This window comes from Tenrec ecaudatus, chromosome 1 (genome assembly GCF_050624435.1).
Source record: "Tenrec ecaudatus isolate mTenEca1 chromosome 1, mTenEca1.hap1, whole genome shotgun sequence".
In the NCBI taxonomy this organism is placed as follows: Eukaryota; Metazoa; Chordata; class Mammalia; order Afrosoricida; family Tenrecidae; genus Tenrec; species Tenrec ecaudatus.
Window position 1 is genome coordinate 75,859,272 of NC_134530.1, and position 19,771 is coordinate 75,879,042.

The 19,771-nt window shown below is 38.5% G+C and overlaps 1 protein-coding gene across 1 annotated transcript in view; it reads right to left on the reverse strand.

The window, feature by feature from the left end:
- Nucleotides 1-19,771, reverse strand: part of FAF1 (Fas associated factor 1) — a 504,460-nt gene that overhangs the window by 137,833 nt on the left and 346,856 nt on the right. The window lies entirely within an intron of this gene.

Below are 19,771 nucleotides of genomic sequence, written 5' to 3' on the forward strand. Positions count from 1 at the left end.
AGCAGAAACTGCAAAAAAAGTGGTAATTTAAAAATAAAATGGAATTTACATTCTTTACATTTCAAATACATTTGACATAAAAGAAGCACTAATTTTAATTATTCAAGTATGCAGAGAAAATACTAAAATCAGTTGGCAAATCTCTCTCACATTTATGGGGGAGGTTCAAAACAATGTGGAGAATGAAATGAAAATATAATGGATTTTTTTCTTGAACTTTCTAAATCCCCCCTCAGACTGATTTTTTTTTTCAAATACCGGAACACAGAATTGTCTTTTCTATTTGAATGGAAAAGTTTGAAGTTTTATTTCAGTTCCAAGGTAATTTTCAAATCCTTAAGGTGTTCTCTTATTTATTCGAACAAGTGCCCTCTATCATAGTTGGATATGAAAATAACCAAGACTGTAAACTGAAATTGTACAACATAATTTACAACATGTCAGCTTTAAAGACAAAAGTCTACATTGCGGAATAATGTTTTAGTGCTACTCTGGTAGAAGAACTGTTTAAGAATAGCTATAATTATTACATGGGAAGATAAGATTTATGATAAAGGAAACAAACAAAAAACCAATTTGTGAAATTCTCTCAAAGAAAAATTTCAAGAAAGTTGAAGATTTTTCTCTCCATATTAAATAAACATGATGAAAGTAAAGGATAAGTTGCTATATGCGAATCTAAGCAAAAAGACCCTTATTGATAAAGGCTTTCCCTTGCCATCTGAAAATAGAGCCTTCCTGTGCAAACTTTGGTAAGCTGAAATGGCTTACAGCAAAATGCAATTACTATTAAGTTACATGGGAAACATTTTTGAGTATGCCCAGACACAAAAATAACACATCAAATCATACCAAATAACACACGAAACCTAAAAGATAGTGCTCACACAGTTCTAAGCTACGGTGGTTTGAAGCTGAGTGTAGTTCCTGGGAAAGGAGCTGGGCGATGCCATTCTCATTGATCTGGGTAGGCGCTGCCTCTGAAAAGGCTCGCTGCAAAACAAATGCTCAACACTAGTTTTTCGCTTTTTGCCTTATGTTGTGTATAGAAGAAAGTCCTCTTTGGAGCTCTTTCAGTTAGCAAAAGCAGGTACTAATAGAGTTTTTTTTGTAAAAGCAAAGTAGCGCGAAGTGGACTTTTGGAGAGTAGGGAATATGTGTATAGGGTTCAAGCTGTGGTTTGAAATTTCCTTGACAAAAAAGCCAAATTATAATAATAAAAAACTATTACAAAAATTTCCTTCAAAGGCAAATTTTACAGCAGATGAGGTTAGCCAGAGGTAGATTCCAAGCATGGAGTGAGCACTGTTTGAAGAGGAGGCACTATTACTTTAATACCAGTATCCACTTTAATCCCTAGAATAAACGTGAAAAACAGGTATTCTTACATTAACATTTGGGGAAATTGAGACTTACACCAGCTGATATGACCCCAATCCCACAGCTAGTTGGACAGCACTACAGCTAGAAATGAAAGCTAGATTGTCTGACCTCCAAACACTGTGTTCTATTTCTGATACAAGAGCCACAGTAGAGAAACCAATCACACTGTGTTCACGGATGCAGGACTCACAAAATAAGGAGATGGCATAGTGGCCACTGCTTGTAACATCAGTGCTCCCGAGTTCTCAGAAATACACTGTAAAGGGAATCACAATAGGGCTCTTGAGTGTAAGTGGGCAAGCTGATCCCCACTCTGCTTTTATGTGTTAATTCATTTATCCATTTGTTCTACAACAGCGGTTCTCAACTTGTGGGGTCGCGACCCCTTTGGGGGTTCAAACGAGCCTTTCACAGGGGTCACCCGATTCATAACAGTAGCAAAATTACAGTGATGAAGTAGCAACGAAAATAATTTTATGGTTGGGGGGGTCACCACAACATGAGGAAGGAACTGCATTAAAGGGTCGCAGCATTAGGAAGGTTGAGAACCACTGTTCTACAAGGAATTATTACAATATTCTTTGTGCCAAGCCCAGCAGGAGGCACTGTTGATAAAATGGTGAACAAGACTCATCGTTTCTTCATCTATGTTGATGTCTACATATAACATTAGATGGCAGTGGGTTTGTCTTTTGCTTGGAGAAAGTTTGTAATCAGATACATTGTTAGAGAGATTCCTATTTGGCAAATCCTTACTCATCCTTGAAAAGCTCAAAGCAAATGTCTCTATAAAACCTTTCCTGGATCCTCATGCAGAGCTCTGTGCTCCCCTTTCTGGGTGTCTACCTATTTCTATTATTATTTGATTGCCAGTTTCCCTCTAACTACATCTCTCAAGGACAAGACTGGGTCTGTCTCTGTCTTCTTTGCATTCCCAAGTTAGCATAAGTTCCAGCGCATATAATGAAATAAACTACATTTACTACCAAATGTATGGCAAAAACAAAGGCATAAATGATAATTGGCAACACCAAATAAGTCAGTTTTCATGCACAAGTCAACAAATCTGCTGCTTTGGGACAAGGACTGTGAACCTGACAGCACAAATAAATTCAGAGGCCCTCTTCTTCGGGGTGCTCCAGCTGAATAGATAGAGGGATGTCAACCTCTAATTCTGCTTGATCGTATCTCAGCAACTACATTAATGAGACACTGGGAACAAGAGAGCTGTCCACTTTTAAATCAGCATATTTTCAACCAACAATGGCAATGGCTAAATCTTTAAAATGCCTATTTCTCTCAAGAACACTGCAATGGAACACTAGACTTTGGGAAAGAGATTAGTGATTTACATTGCTATCTCACTGATTTAATTCAAATGCTCTTCCAAACCAAACACACATGTGCCGAATAGGCTACTAAGAAACCCAACATGCAGAGTTCCCTATCAGTGCAGCCTTCAGTGTTGACTAAAACTAAACTTGGAAATCCAGGGCACTAATGCACAATATCAAGCAATAAAACAGCATCTCTCTGGCAATATTTAATTTAAAAAAGAAGAAAGAGGCAGGCAAAGATCAGGCACTGTCTGTTTTGGGGGATCAACCATTCTGCATTTCAAAGCACTGGTCCCTGCAATATCCAGGTTACTGTGCTAGAATCTCCACTATTATATCGCAGTTGTGAGAGGGAGGGCAAAGATGTGTTTACTCAGTGATTAGGCCCTTAGAATAAGCCTCTAGCTCCTAGAGAGCCAGCTCACCACTTATTCATTTGGGCCAATTCACAAAGCCTAGGAAGATTAAACATCCATGCTGAGAAGACAAGCGAATGCAGACGGTGAAAAAGAAATAAAAATTCTTTAAAAACTCTGAGATGACTTCATTATTTTTCCACAAGGAAACTTTAGGAAAGTGTTTAGTTAGAGAAAAACCCACATTGACCTCTCTCTAAACCCTTAATCTTTCCTTTGTGGTGGAACTGCTTTGTGGTAAGCGACTGGCTCGACTCGCCCCTCTTTTCACTGGAAGCAGAGAGAAAAAAGGCTCTGGAGAAACAGTTTTCGTTCCAGGGACACAAACCCTGACACAGTTAAACATGAGATGCCAGGAAAATAAACTTAAAAAATTTTTTCCACTTTAAGCTCTACACTGAAATGTGATAAAGGAAATGACTGAAAAAAAAAGTATAAGAGTCTTTGGGCTGGGGATACTTTCACAGTTAATTTCAAAATGGAAAATGAAAAACTTTAAAATAATTGTCACTGATAAAACAAGCTTTCAACATGTTCCTTTTTTCCTTCTACTATGTGGTAGTGAATAAACAGGCAATGAATAAAATATCCAGGTTCTTGATAATATGCAAATGCTACTAAATTTGGGTGTCATAAATCTTGGATTAAATTATACACAAATAAATCAAAGACTGATTTTATTAAGTTCAATTAAGCAGAGGCTAAAATAGAAACTGGGTTCAACATATCAACCAATTTGGGATTGGATAAATGGCAAAAAGATGAGAGAACAACTTTTGTGGGGAAAGGGCATCTAGCATATTTAAAAAAGGGATAGCAACATGTTTTACTTTCTATTACTACAATCCGTTTTTTTCTTTGGCCCATTAATAATTTAATTCAAAAGAATTTACAGCTTGCCTATATGTTAGCATTAAGAATACATTGATGAATTTAAAAAAATCCTCTCTTTGCCCTCAAAGAGTTAGACAGGTGGGAGGTACATGGGTAAGTAAAAAATCTAACTGAATTGGGCCTCTAAGCAGCTCCGCAACTGAAAGATGAGACTTCCTGCTCCAGGAGTTTTCCATCTTGGAAACTCAGAGGGTAGTTCTAATCTGTCCTATAGGATGACTCTAAGTTGGAACTGATTCGCTAGGAGTTAGTATTTTTTATTTTTAAATATGTAAGTGCAAGGTTGAAGTGTTAAAACTACATTTTATTAGTTTGTTCAAATTTAGTACAGGGTTTCATAATCATAGGAAACAAAGACAATTGACCACTACCCAACTTTTTGTCAAGACTCCCTCTTAGTAGTCTAATCTTTGGTTAACAGGGCATAAAGTCAAGTCAAAGTAACACATCTATGCTAAACTAAGTTCTGCCACTTATCAGCTAACTATGACTTACGGGACAGGATGGGTTATTGTAATTATTCTGGATAAAAGAGGTAAAGTACAAATTTACAGTACTGGCTGATAGTGAGTCCAAAAAGATGTGTCAGGATGAAGATTCCTGGACTATGGTGAAAACCCAAGGATTTTAAAAGCAAATTCAAGAGAAATAATAGATATGAAACTGTGTTAAAGATTAAACTGCGTTCGCGCTCTCCCCTGAAAAAAGAAAAAAAAAAGATTAAACAGCTCCTTTATTTTTCCTAGTAGTGATAGTGTGCTAAGGGCTTCACTAATTTACACATTTTTAAACCCAAGAGCTAGGAAATGCCAAGCTGACAACCACCAATGTGACTTGGCCTTGAGTAACAGTAGATATTGTATTTAGAAACAGCATCATAACATCATATAACATTAGAGCAGGAAGCAATACCTTAAAACAAGTCAGGCATAGAGCAGGCAGAAAATAATTGCTGTCAGTATGAAAAGGAAGTGTTGTGGATTCGTTACGAAGTATCAGAACATTCACAGTTGGAGTGTTCAATGACTTTAAAGCTAGTAAGACAAATATTTTTGAAAATGTTAGTTAATAATGTTCCTTTCCCTGCAACCCACCTGAGGAGTTTTAGTATACGATTTAAGGGATAAAATAACTTTTTTGTATACATTGGCACTTGTTTTTAATTTTTCTTCTTCCTTCCTCCTAGTTTCCTTCCCATCATCATTATTATCCCCATAACAACCAGAATTATTGATATCATTATTTAATGCTATTTGGCAAGCACTGTATTAAAAACTCTCCGGAGTCCTGATGGTTAGACACTGGGTTGCTTATTGGAAGGACAGCAGTTCAAAACGACCAGCTACTCCTTGAGAGAAAGCTGGGGGTGTCTACTCCCATAAAGAGTTATAGTCTCGGAACCTCACAGGGGCAATTCTATCTTGTCCTAGGCAGTGTTGTTCAACCTGTGCATCACAACCCCTTTGGGGGTCAAACGACCCTTTCACAAAGGTTGCCCAATTCTTAACAGTAGCAAAATTACAGTTAAGAAGTAGCAACAAAAATAATTTGATGGTTGGGGTGGGGGGGTCACCACAACATGAGGAACTATATTAAAGGGTCGGGGCATTAGAAGGCTGAGAACCACAGTCCTAAGGGGTCGCTATGAGTTGACATTGACTTGATGGCAGTGAGTTTGGTTTGGTTTGGTGATAAGAGCTACATAAGTGTGGTACCCACTCAGAAGCTGCTCTGAAGACAAGTCTGATCATCTTCATTCGAAAAGTCAGTCTTGAAAACTATGTAGTAGTTTTACTTTACATACATGGTAATCGAGTTGCTTAACTTCTAACAACAAGAATAAGAGTGATAAAACAGAAAATATGGAAAGCAGCACATAACTCACTACTAACAAGTTGAATCTCACTCAAATGCTGTAGGTCTTACAGGGGCAGGAAGACTCAATTTTTTCGGGAGGAGTCACTGGTGGGTTAGCAGCCCAGCCCTTACCCAACAGTGCCAACAGGGCTCCTACAGCAGCACTCAACTCTGCACTAATGTTTTCTGTCTACATACTTCAAAGCATAGGAATCTGTAAGAGGAGACAAGACTTTTTGGATACTCTGTTATTTGAAGGTCAGTAATACGATTTGTGTTTAGAAAGAAAAAAAATATGAGCGGGAATATAAAGTACACTTTGAAAGGCAGTGGGTAAGCAAACATTCTTTGCCCTCATATTTTGGTCATTTAGTAAGAGAAAAGAACCTACTGTGTACTTATCGATGCTATTTCCAAATTCTACTAAGAGTGGGGGAGGTATACGGGGAAAAGATTGATTACACACTAACATTAGTTTATCAAAAATATATTGATAATAATAATGCATTCTTGCTGAAAATCATAAGAATTCAAATGATTTTTGGATACACATGTTCAGTAGTTTTTAATATTGTCAAGTAATGTCTGTGGGTCAACTATGATATGGAATATCGTGAATTTTTAAAAAAGCTACACTAGTTTGTACATATACTAAAGTTAATTATCTTTTGGTCACACAGTATATTTTAATTTTCTATGTCTTTATTCTTTTATTTAGGTTAATTGATGACTAGAATAAAGACTGTTCTCAGCCTCCTTTTCTATCAGGCATAAAACTAAGTAAGTTTTGGCCAATATAAGCAGAAGAGCTAGTTAGAATTCTAATTGTCATAAACATAATAAGGAAATTCTTATTTCCAAGAAACCATGATGCAAACTGAATTATTTTACACTATAAACATACCATTATTTACTCATTCCTTTTCGGATGGAAATTTAAGGTATTTTGCTATAAAAACTCATGGTTTAATAAATATCCTATATTTAGCTCATTTTTACATATAAAACTACATAAATGCACACATTTTTACTGTTATGATAGGCAAAATATTAGTATAGCATTATAACATACATAAGGCATCTTGTTATAACTTTAAAAATTTACTCTTTATTTACTTTTCTGTGAAATATCTATTTAGATTGCTTTTCGATATTTGATTTTTATCTTTTTCTTATTGATTTAAAACATTTGATAGTCATTACTTTTCTGAACTGAGATTATATGGTAACTAATTTTTAACTTCATGGGTATCATAATATTTTACATTATTTTTCACAAGCATATGCTATTTGCAAATCAAAAAATCACTTTTTTAACATTTTATTATGGGCTCATATTGTACTTTTGTAAAAGGAATTACATTAGCATCAGTTTTTAATCTCACACTGGCAATTGTCCACAAGTGTCTGAATTAATGAAATGAATTCTTTGTGGTCTGAGTTTCAAATGAATTTAATAAAGATACTATATATTATAAAGCATCAAAAATACTTTGCTTTACTTAACATATTTATGAAAAATTATAAATGAAAGGCAAATATAAAACCAATATTCTATTGAACTACTACAGAAAAGGGAAAAAGGTCAGAACACATTAGTATAGACACCTGGCCATCGTAGCAGTATGTTCCTCCTTTTCCTTAGACATTCTCAGGAAGATAGTGAAGAAAAAGGACATTACGTCTATTTTTAAAAGGCACACAAAGGCAAACAGGTTGTAAATTTCAGCGCCAATAAGGTCTTTTTATTACTTATATGTCTATCTTAATTTTAAAGGAAAACACATACTTGTTCTTTAGAACTAGACGTTTTTTTTTTTTAACAGTTTATTGGGGCTGATACAATTCTTTTCACAGTTCATACATATACATACATCAATTGTATAAAGCACATCTGTACAGTCTTTGCCCTAATCATTTTTTTCTCCTCTTTTCTTCTTTTACATTTTATTAGGGACTCCAACAACTCTTACCACAATCCATACATATACATACATCAATTGTATAAAGCACACCCATACATTCCCTGTCCCAATCATTCTCAAGGCATTTGCTCTTCACTTAAGCCCCTTGCATCAGGTCCTTTTTTTCCCCCCCCCCTCCCTCCCTTTCCCCCCCCCTCATATGCCCTTGGTAATTTATACCTCGTTATTTTGTCATATCTTGCCCTATTCGGGGTCTCCCTTCCCCCCTTCTCTGCTGTCCCTCTCCCAGGGAAGAGGTCACATGTGGATCCTTGTAATCAGTTCCCCCTTTCCAACCCACTCACCCTCCACTCTCCCAGCATCGTCCCTCACGCCCTTGGTCCTGGAGGTATCATCCACCCTGGATTCCCTGTATCTCCAACCCTCATATGTACCAGTGCACAGCCTCTGTCCTATCCAGCCCTGCAAGGTAGAATTCGGATCATGGTAGTTGGGGGGAGGAAGCATCCAGGATCTGGGGGAAAGCTGTGTTCTTCATCGATACTACCTCACACCCTAATTGACCCATCTCCTCTTCTAAGCCCCTCTATGAGGGGATCTCCATTGGCCGACACTTGGGCCTTGGGTCTCCACTCTGCACTTCCCCCTTCATTTAATATAATATATATATACACATACATATATACATATACACATAAATACACATACATACACACACTTATATCTTTTTTTTTTTTTTTTGCATGATGCCTTATATCTGGTCCCTTGGGCACCTCGTGATCGCACTGGCCGGTGTGCTTCTTTCATGTGGGCTTATTTGTTTCTGAGCGAGATGGCCGCTTGTTCACCTTCAAGCCTTTAAGACCCCAGACACTATCTCTTTTGATAGCCGGGCACCATCAGCTTTCTTCACCACATTTGCTTGTGCACCCATTTGTCTTCAGCGATCCTATCATGGAGGTGTGCAGTCAATGATATGATTTTTTGTTCTTTGATGCCTGGTAACTGATCCCTTTGGGACCACTCGATCACACAGGCTGGTGTGTTCTTCCATGTGGACTTTGTTGCTTCTGAGCTAGATGGCCGCTTGTTTATCTTCAAGCCTTTAAGACCCCAGTCACTATCTCTTTTGATAGCCGGGCACCATCAGCTTTCTTCACCACATTTACTTGTTCACCCATTTTGGCTCCAGCTGTTGTGTCGGGAGAGTGAGCATCATACACACAATGGAGTATTATGCAGCACTAAAAAGCACCGACGAGCACATGAAACACGTTATTTCATGGGAAGAGCTGGAAGGAATTATGCTAAGCGAGGTAAGCCAGTCCCAAAGGGACAGGTACAACATGAGTCCTCTGAGGTAAGTACAATCAGCATGACAGAAATGGGGCATTAATCCACCCAAGGGGAGGGTATGGTTTATATCTCCACAGGGAAAGTGGGACCAGACTTCAACCCAGTGTCGCAAGGTGTGAATGCAATATCCCGGCGTGGAGGACGGAACCGGTGGAGAGGTCTGGGAGGCAGGCCCCAGCACCATAAATTAAGTGGATTCCTGCCCCTCCCCCGAAAAGAACTTGTTCCAAAGGACGACATTGACCCTGCAGCTATGGGAGATGGACATATTTGATCAGAGCACACGGGAGCAGATGAAGGGGCAGGAGGAGAGAGTGGAGCACAGCCTGGCCCACCAGGCCGTGATGATGATGTTCCTGAGTAGAGCAGCCAGTCCACAGAGAGAACAACATGGCTGGCCCTACTATGAGACATGATGCCCCTCAGTGACTAAGGGCGATACAGGGGACAGCACCGGAGACACAGTGTGGGAATTGCACCTGACCTGATCCCACCACACCGAGGCAATGCACTGGGGGAGTGCAGCGGAACAGCAAGGGAATGGAGTGGCAAGGTCCCCAGGGAATGCTGAAAGTGGACTTTGGGGCCAGGGCGTGGTGCCCCAACAGACTGGACTGGAAAACGCTCCTAAGGGCCAGCAAAGATCCCTGAACTAACTACAAGCTTTTCTCTTGTGAACTGTTTTGTTCTGTTCTTTTTCAGTGATTTGTATTGGTTGGTTTGTTGTCTGGTTGTATACTGTTGCTTTGTGTTCCTCTGTCTAGTTTTCGTGCATGTTAGTGACTCCACAGGTCTGTCTGAATAGGACAGGCTGGATGAACTATATGGATGAAAAACAACGGGACCGACAGTTCCGGGGGGACTTGGGGTGGGGGGTAGGGGGGGGGTAAGGAAGTGGTGTTAACAAACCCAGGGACAAGGGAAAAACATGGGATCCCAAAGGGTAGAGAAGGGGGAGTGGCAGGCCTGGTGGGAAATGATCAAGGGTAAGGTTGCTTAGAGAAGAGGTATACTCTAGCCCAGGTGGCAATGAAGCATGGTAGTAGGGCAGGAGGAAGGTCAAGGGAGATGGAGGAAAGAGCTAGGAGTCAAAGGGCATTCATGGAGGTCTAGACAAAGACATGTACATGCAAATATATATAGGAGGTTGGGGAAATAGATCTTTGTGTCTATATTTATAGGTCAAGTATTAAGGTGGCGGAAGGACCTTGGGCCTCTACTCAAACACTCCCTCTATGCATGAATACCTTCTTTTATTAAATTAGAACTAGACGTTTTAAAGGTCTTTTTTTTAAAAAGAAAAAGATCAAAGGAAGTTGATTATTTTTTCTTCCCCATAGTTATGCCTTCGGGGTTTTAAAAAATACTTTTCTATTGGAGGCTTTTACATCTCTTATCACAATCCACATCCCTCCAGTGTGTCAAGCACACTTGCACATTGGCTGCGATTATCACTTTCAAAGCAGTCTCTTCCCACTTGAGCCACTGACAACAGCTGCCCATTTCTTCCCCCTCCCTCCTCTGCCTCAGGAACCTTGATAAACTATAGATTATTTTTACCATATCTGACATCGTCCTCCATCGCCCCTCACCCACTTTTCCGTTATTCGTCTCCCTAGGAAGGGGTTCTAGATCGAGCCTTATGATCAACTCCCCTTTTCTCCCCCCACCTTCCTCTAATCCTCCTGGTATCTCTATTCTCCTTGGCTCTGAGGGGTTTATCTATCCCAGATACAGCAGTGTGCATGCTCTGGTCTAATCCGACTTGTAAGGTAGAATTGAGGTCATGATAGTGGGGGGAAGGAAGCACCAAAGAACTAGAGGAAAATTGTGTGTTTCATCGGTGTTACACTGCATGCTGACTGGTTCAACTCTTCCCTGTGACCCCTCTGTGAGGGAATGTCCATTGTTTACAGATGGGCATGGGTCTTCACCCCATGCCCCGCCCCCCGTTCACTTTGGCTATGGTTTTACTCTGGGTCTTATATGACTGATATGTGATCCCATCAACACTTTATGGGACTGTGCTTCTTCCATGTGGGTTTTGCTGATTCTGAACCAGATGGCCACTTGTTTATCTTTTTTTGCTTATGCACACATTTGTCTTCAGCAATCGTGTTGGGAAGGTGAGCATCATGGAATGCCAATTTAATAGAACAAAGTGTTCTTGCATTAAGTACTTGAGTGGAGGTCCAATGTCCATCTGCTGCCTTAATACTAAATCTATAAATATATGCACATAGATGTATTTCACACCATCCTATATAAATATATTTACAAATGTACATGTCTGTATTTAGACCTCTATCCAATTAGAGTTCTAGCTTGTATGCTCCAGGTTCAATAAAGGAAGTACTTCAAGTTCTTATGTTTAAGCATATTACTGTTATAATTCAGTTTTGACTTCTGATATTGTACTAATCAATTTTATAATCACCTCCCTTACACTCACTATTCATGATGCCAATTCAATTGAGGGCCATAATTACCTGATGCCTAAGGGTTTGGGATATGGGGTTTTTCCGGTCCTTGAGAAGCTTACAGTCTAATGAGGAAGACAAGACAATGTAAACAAATGCTTAAAGTTAAAAAGGAAGAGGAGAGGCACCTTATCTGTCCTTAGAAGTTTGGGGGTGGAGTGGGGGGGGGGACGGGATTTATGGAGGCGGTACCTCTGATCTGAATCTTATGAGGCAGGAAATCGCAGAAGGAATATATATATTGTTACTGGAGTATAAAATGCAGGGCAGAAATAGCACTGTATGCCATAAGGCAGATCACTTCAGCAGAACCAAGGTGATCAAGCTGTGGTTCCTTGACACTTGAAAAGATATTTGTTTGTTTGTTCAAAAGGATAATTTGTTAAGCGAAGCTTGTATTTTAACTTTTAAGTAAGTGAGAACTAGTGGTTAGCTATTTAATCAAGGCTACAAAATTGTTCACCACTGGCCACACCATAATTCCCTGCTGTCACCTGGCTTTGTGTTCTTAAGAAAGCTCTCTTTCTCCTTTTAATCTCTGCACCTCTCATCCTTGCGTTCTCTTTTCATTAACAAAAAGCACCCTAAAGAATGCCTAGTCATTTGTGGTAACAAAATCAACAGCATAAAAAATCCTAATGCCAAAGACAGTCTCCCTTGTGAAGGATTGTTCCTTTTCAGGCATTTCCTTAGGAGGCTGGGCTTTCATCTCAGTGGTCCGGTTTCACTTGGATAGTTCTAGACTTTAGACCCAGTGCTATTTCCAATAATATATATTCATTCCTGATTTCTCGCTTAGTAGCTCTGTGGCTTCAAACAAATGATTAGCCTATTTCTGATTTTTTTAAAGGAGATGATGACGATGATGTTTAATCTTTTTGGTTATTTTTTAAGATTAAATGCAATGCTATACATAAAGGCACCCAATACAAGGGCTAACACAGAAGATACTGTTAAGAAGTTTTGAGACAACTGGAGAAATACTTGTAACATAACAAAACTGATTTTCTCATAATGAACTAAAAAAAGTACCAGAAAGGAAATTTGAGAACCCATTTGACCATTAGTATACCACTAAAATAGTGCTTTACTTTAATGGTGCTTGTTGATTTTTTAAGTTCTATATAGTTATTTTACAAAATATAGATTATTTTAGAGTAGTACTGCCCCTTTTTAATAAACTTAACACAAATCTCAATCCCATCCTTAATACATTTATTTTAAAGGGAAAAAAACCTTACATAGGGGGTTCTAACACCCCATCATCCAAAAAACCAGGCAAATCAACTTTCGAGTTTGAAAAATATGTTATGTTAAAGGCGGGACCTTGTATTTAGAGTAAATTTATAAAACAGCTAAGATAGCATTCTGCCCATGTGTGAAATAAGAACTGTGGTGCTAATGTAATTTTTTCCTGAAAAATATTTTTTCACCATGCAAATGACATCTTTGTAAAAATAATGAAAATAGCATGCAGGCATAAAGTAGAAAATTAAAATATTAACTATGAAAAATAACCACAGTTAAGTAAAGTATTACATTTTTTGAATTTTTTTAAAGTTTAAAATACAGGAAAGGTTTTGGGGGAAATCGAATATATTTTGCACAAATACAATTAACCCAAATATGCTACTCTAGTGATTAAAAAAATCTTTAGTGTCCACATTAAAATTAGTTTCTAGATAGATTTACTATAAAAATGTTTCCCCTGTTTATTGCTACTCATTTTTTGGAAAACCATTGCCCATATTTGAAAATTAAAAGTACAGGTCAAATATATTAAAACATCAGAAACAAAGCTATTTTCCACTTATAGACTTAATTCATATTTGTATCAGTTTTCTCAAAGGGCCCTCCTTGATCCTAGAAAGTGTTTGCTATTCATATTACCTATTTTTAAAGGATAAAAAGTTAAATTGGATCTGTAAATAAGTTCAAATAATCTGTTTCATATCTTCATTTTAAATGTTTTTCTTGAAAATAAGTGTTTTAGAACAAAGGCTTATCAGAATTTTCAAGTTTGAATTCTGACTCAGTTTGCTTATCTACATACTATTAACCAGGTTATTTACCTTTTATTAGCATCAAATTTTATTTTAAAAATTGGATTCTAATACATATTTCACAAGATTATTTAACAAAAATTAATATATAAAACCATCTTATATATGTATATGAAACATCTTTGAGATTATTTGTTTATAGTACATGAACACTACACAAACCAGGCAAGTTTGAATTTGAAACTAAGCCCTGACACTGACTAGTTATGTAAGCTTCCATTTTTTTGCCGGTAAATGGATATAAAAAGATTATCTTAGTGATTAACCAACTTGGAGATATGAAGTCTTACCTCTATTTCATCCAAGTTATTCAGATATGGCTGAATTAAAAAAAAAATAAACCTACTTTCATTTGTTGATTTTTGACTCTTAGCAAGCCTTTAGGACCGAATATAATCCTAGGATTTCTAAGACTGTAGATCTTTACAAGAGCACATAGTCTCATTTTTCTTCCACAGGGCTGTTAATGGACTTAACTGCCAGTCTTGCAGAAAGCAGTCCAACACTTAATCCAATACACAACCAAGGATCTCATTAATCCAATGAAGATGGATAGGCGTATTTAATTGTTATACTTATCTAGGAAGTACCATTCACCTATCAGTGTGTCATAATGCAGTGGGGGGCATGTTGCTTTGATACTGGAAGCTATACCACCAGTATTTCAAATTCCATTTGGGTCACATAGTGAGTAGGCGATCCACTTCTCAAGGATTAGCCACCGAGTATCTTATAGTTGTAGAATATCTTCTGGCATACTGTTGGGAAATAAGCCCTTCAAGTAAGAAGGCACTCAAAATGTAACTAGACTAAAACTACCTCCTTAAAGTATAGTCAACCTCCATGACATGGAGGGAACAAAGCTCTATTAAGGGACCTTCATTTGCCAATGAGGCCAGACACACACTGAGAAGAAATAGCTACTAATGTCCATTAGGAATGGAAACATAGAATGTATGATGTATGAATCTAAGAAAATTGGAAGTTGCCAAAAATGAAACGTATTAAGGTCATCCCAGGCACCTATGAGTTGAAATGGACAGGTAATTAATCACTTTGACCTCCACTTGGCATAGTTGCTGCATCAATGTGCATAAAAAGAACAATTGTGAGGACATTACAGACCTGGCAGTGTTCCGTTGTGGCACCTAACAACGGTCATTTTGAAGTAATCCTATGACTTACAGTGATGGGTATGATAAATTCAAGAGAAAATACGTTGCCTACAAGGAAGAACAGTTAATATAAGTATTATTCAAATTTACACACAAACCATGGACTATGGAACAGACCCTCAATCACTCCCACGTAAGTTAAGATGGTAGCTGAATAAAACTAAAACAAGAACATAAGAGCCAAAATACAACCCTGAGTCCATCCCATATGATAGAGACTATCTGAAGAATAGACTGACACATTGAATACCAATGACAGAAGAGCAAATGACTTGTGGTTTGGCATGAAAAACATCCTACAGGATAAAACAAAAGTTCATTCAATATGTGAGAAAGACAAGAACAAAGCAAATGAAGAGGTTCTGAAAACTGACAAGACCAAAGCAGATTTAGAAATTCTGAAAATTATAGATGTAGTTAAAACAAATGGAAGTAAATGAACTGGTCAGAAAAAATTTAAAGGTAGCTCAAGAAGACAAACTCAAATAAAGCATTATAACGAAATGTGCAAATATCTGGAGTTAGTAAACGGAAAGGAAACGTAGCATATCGCCAACTGAAAGAACTGAAGCAAAACATTCATTCCTCAAGTTGCAGTCTTGGAGGATTCTATGGGCAAAAGAGAGAAAGACCTTCAACAAGATGGATGATACAGTGGCTCCAACAATGTGCTCCAACATAAAACAATAGTGAGGGTGATATGGGATCGGGCAGTATCCTTTGGAAGACACAGGGTTATGAGTCTGAACCAACTCTGCAACACCAAACAAGAACTTGGGCAAAATATTGAATGACAAAAGAGGGATCTAAAGAAGATATAAGGAATATAAAGTCGCTGTACCAAAAAGAATTTATTATACTCAACTATTTTAAAATGTAACACATTATTAAGAGTTGCCCTAAAAGCATTATTGGGAAACATGGTTCCAGAAATTTACAAAATACCAAATGTTTCTGAAAACTGATGCAGCGCTAAAAGCACTCAGTAGTATATGCCGAGAAACTGGATGGCAGCTACCTAGAAGAAATCCATAATTGTATCAGCTCCAAAGAAAGGGGACTCAGCAGAATGCAGAAATCATCAATATCATTAATGTCACATGCACGTAGGTTTTTGCAGGAGACAATTCAAAAGCATTTACAACATCACACTGATGGGAACTGCCAGAAATTCCAGGCTAATTCATGATGACATGGAGCAAAGGGATATCATTGTTTATATCAGATGGGTCTTTGCTAAAATCAGAGAATTCCAGAAATATATTTCTTTGTGCTTTACTGATTGTACAAAGAAATTTGACTATAGTGATCATAACAAAACATGGAAACATTGTGAAGAACAGGAATTCCAGAACACTTCCCTGTGCTCAGGCACAACCTGTACCAAGCGGCAGTTATTTGAACAAAATAAATGTTGCATGGTTTAAAATCAGCACAAGAGACCATCATAGCATTACAGTTGTATCCTTTCACCATATTTATTCATTCTGTATACTGAAAAAATAGTAAGAGAAGGTGGCTTCTGTGAAGAAGATTTTGGCATCAGGTATCAATCTACAATATGTAGATGACACAACCTTGCTTAAAGTAAGGAAGACTTGAAGCACTGCTGATGTTAATCAAGGACTGTAGCCCTCAATATGGATTACAACTCAATTTAAGGAAAACTAGAATCCTCACAACAGGACCAATAGGTAACATCATGATAAATGGAGAAAAAATTGGCATTTTTAGGAATTTAATTTTATTTGGCTCCACAATCAATCCTCTGGAAGCAATATCAAGAGATCAAATAACACATTGAACTGAGCAAACAGGCTGCACAAGACCAATTTAAAATGCTCAAGAGCAAAGACTACTTTGATGAGTAAAGTGTGCCTGATCCATGTGTTGTTATTTTTGGTATTAAAAAGCAAAGATACCACTTTGAATCAAGGTGCCCCTGGTCCACGTCCACTATTCGCAATCATCTCATAGGCATGTGAAAGCTAGAAAATAAGGAAGACTGAAGAATAATTGATGCATTTAAATTATGTTCTGGCAAAGAATACTGAAGGCTTGATGGAATGATTGCTAAAAGAACCAACATCTGACTTAAAGGAAGTTCAAAAAGAATAGTTCTCACATGTATGAAGATGGTAAGACTTCATCGAACATATTTTGAACTTGTTATCAGGAAAACACAGTCACTGAAGCAGTATGCATGCTTGGAAAGCGGGGAGGGTGTCAATGGCAGAGGAATGTACAGTGGCTGTAACGATGGGCTCAAGCATAACAATTGTGAGGTTGTTGTCATTCAATTGTGGTAGGGTTGTGATGAGTCAGAATCAGCTGAACGATACCAAACAACAGTTCATGTATGGTAAATGGAAAAAGAGAGCAGTAAAAGATTAGAATTAAAGAAATAGATGGGTGTCAGCATAGAAATTCTGTAATGCCAGCTCAAGACTTCTTTGCTGGACAGTGGTTAGTTATTAAAAACTTTTGAAAAAAAAAAAGAGTAGCATTATTAGAATTGTGCTATAGAAATAATGTGGTAGCCTACAGAACAGATGTGTGGCAAGAAATTGGTGGAATCTAACAGAGCAACTGTGTACAACTGAATATGTAGATATGGGGTTTCAGACCAGTCAATTAGAAAATCATACCGTAATAGCACAGTGTAGTTTTAAAACGTATTCCCCACCCTCAGAAGAATGCACTTCAGAGGATATGCACTTCGGAGGACAGCAATGGGAGCTACAGTTTGGGGAGAGGGGCGCATCAGATTAGAGCACATGGAGAAACGCAAAAGGATGGATAGGGAGGAGAGAACATCCTGGCTCTCCTGGCTCACCAAGGCCCGAGGACGATGTTCTTGCTCGGAGCAGACAACACACAGGGAAGACCATAGGACTGGCCCCACCACAGGACATGGAGTAACTCACTAAACCATGGTGCTGTGGGGGACGGGGACAACACTGGACATAAAATATGGGAAAAGTGCATGGTCTAGCCCCATCACACTAGGGCAAGGCACTGAGGGCATGCAGCAGAATAGCAAGGGGCTTAGTCTTATGAACCCCTTAAGGAATACAAAAAATACACTTGGAAGACAGAGTGTGGCACCCTATCAGACTCAACTGGAAAACACTCGTAAAGGCTAACAAACAGACCTTGAACTATTTATAGGCTTTTCCATTTTTGGCAGTAGTTTTCTTTTTGTTATTTTGTTCTTGCTTTCTGCTGCTGTTATTGTTTTGTTGGGTTTGACTTCCTTTGTTGTTTTATTTGGCTTTGCCTGGTTTTTGCATTTTTTAATGTACCTGCATGTTGATATAGATAAGATAGGCAGGAAAAATAATTCGGAGATGAAGACAATGGGACCAATGGTTCCAGGGCGATACAGGAGAAGGGGAGGTGGGAGAAAGGAAATGGGGAAGGGGGAACCAATGCAGGGACAAGGGAACAACAAGTGAACTAAAATAAATGGAAGGAAGGTTGTTGGATGCCTAGTGGGACTCAATCAAAGGCAATGTAGCAGGGAGGAATTACTAAACCTGAATGAAGGCCGGACATCATTGTGGAACAAGAGGGAATTAAAAAGGAAACAGGGAAGAACCAGGAGGCAAAGGACATTTATAAAGGCCTAAATATGAGGGGAATCAAACTATGTATTCATGTCTATATGTTAAGAATTAAAGAAAAAAGAATTAAAAAAAAGAATTAAGGATGCAGATGGACATTGGGTCTCCAATGAAATACTCCCTCAATGCAAGAGCAATTTGTTTTATTAACCTAGCATTCCATGATGCTCACCTTCCCAACATGATCACCGAAGACAAAGTGGGTACATAAGCAAACGTGGTAAAGAAAGCTGATGGAGCCCAGCTATCAAAAGATACAGCATCTAGAGTCTTAAAGACTTAAAGGTAAACAAGCGGCCATCTAGCTCAGAAGCATCAAAGTCCACATGGAAGAAACACACCAGCCTGTGTGACCACGAGGTATAGAAGTGACCAGGTATCAGGTGTCAAAGAACAAAAAATCCTATCAGTGGGTGCCCACCTTCCCGATATGATCACTGAAGACAAATGAGTGCATAAGCAAATGTGGTGAAGAAAGCTGATGGTGCCCAACTATCAAAAAATATAGCGTCTGGGGTCTTAAAGGCTGAAGGTAAACAAGCAGCCATCTAGCTCAGAAGAAACAGAGTCCACATGGAAGAAGCACACCAGCCTGTGTGATCATGGGGCGTTGAAGGGATAAGGTACGAGTCATCAAAGAACAAAAAAATCATATCACTGTAAATGATGGTGAGTGCAAAGTGGAGACCCAAAGCCCATCTGTAGGCAACTGGACACCCCCTTATAAAAGGGTCGCCAGGAGGAGACAAGCCAGTCAGGGTGCAGGGTAGCAACGATGAAATGCACAACTTTCCTCTAGTTCTTAAATGCTTCCTCCCCCCACTATCATGATTCCAATTCTACCTTACAAATCTGGCTGAACCGGAGGATGTACACCGGTACAGATAGGAACTGGAAACACAGGGAATCCAGGACAGATGACCCCTTCAGGGCCAGTGGTGAGAGTGGCGATACCAGGAGGGTGGAGGGAAAGTGGGGTAGAAAGGGGGAACCGACTACAAGGATCTACATATAACCTCTTCTATGTGGGATGGGCAACAGAAAAGTGGGTGAGGGGAGACACCGGAGGACAGTGTAAAGATATGACAAAATAATAATTTATAAATTATCAAGGCTTCATGAGGGTGTGGGGAGCAGGCAGGGAGGGGGGAAATGAGGAGCTGATATCAAAGGCTCAAATAGAAAGCAAATGTTTTGAGGGATGATGGCAAAAAATGCACAAATGTGCTTGACACAATGGATGTACGTATGGATTGTGA